Below are 285 nucleotides of genomic sequence, written 5' to 3'. Positions count from 1 at the left end.
AGTTAATCCCAGATCCAGTCAAGTTGACACCCAGGATTAGCCATCACAGGATCTGACTCCCTCTTCTGAACTCCGTGCTGTTGTCTTAGTTTGTTTCTTCATTGCTATGACAAAACACTCTGACGAGTACCAACTTGGGGAGGAAAGGGTTTATTTGTCTTACATCTCCCAGGTTGCACACAGCTCATCAGGGAGCCCAAGGTAGGAACTCAGGGCAGGAACCTGGAAGCAGGAGCTGGAGCACAGGCCATGGAGGAACGCTGCTTACAGGCTTGCTCCCTTGGC

At 50.9% G+C, this 285-nt stretch overlaps 1 protein-coding gene across 5 annotated transcripts in view; it reads left to right on the top strand.

Moving 5' to 3' along the window:
- The window catches only part of Mospd2 (motile sperm domain containing 2), a 65446-nt gene that overhangs the window by 46363 nt on the left and 18798 nt on the right, over positions 1-285 (top strand). The gene's annotated exons all lie outside the window — the stretch shown is intronic.

Source organism: Nannospalax galili, unplaced genomic scaffold (genome assembly GCF_000622305.1).
Source record: "Nannospalax galili isolate Female #2095 unplaced genomic scaffold, S.galili_v1.0 scaffold521, whole genome shotgun sequence".
NCBI lineage: Eukaryota > Metazoa > Chordata > Mammalia > Rodentia > Spalacidae > Nannospalax > Nannospalax galili.
This window is presented reverse-complemented; position numbering and strand designations above follow the sequence as displayed.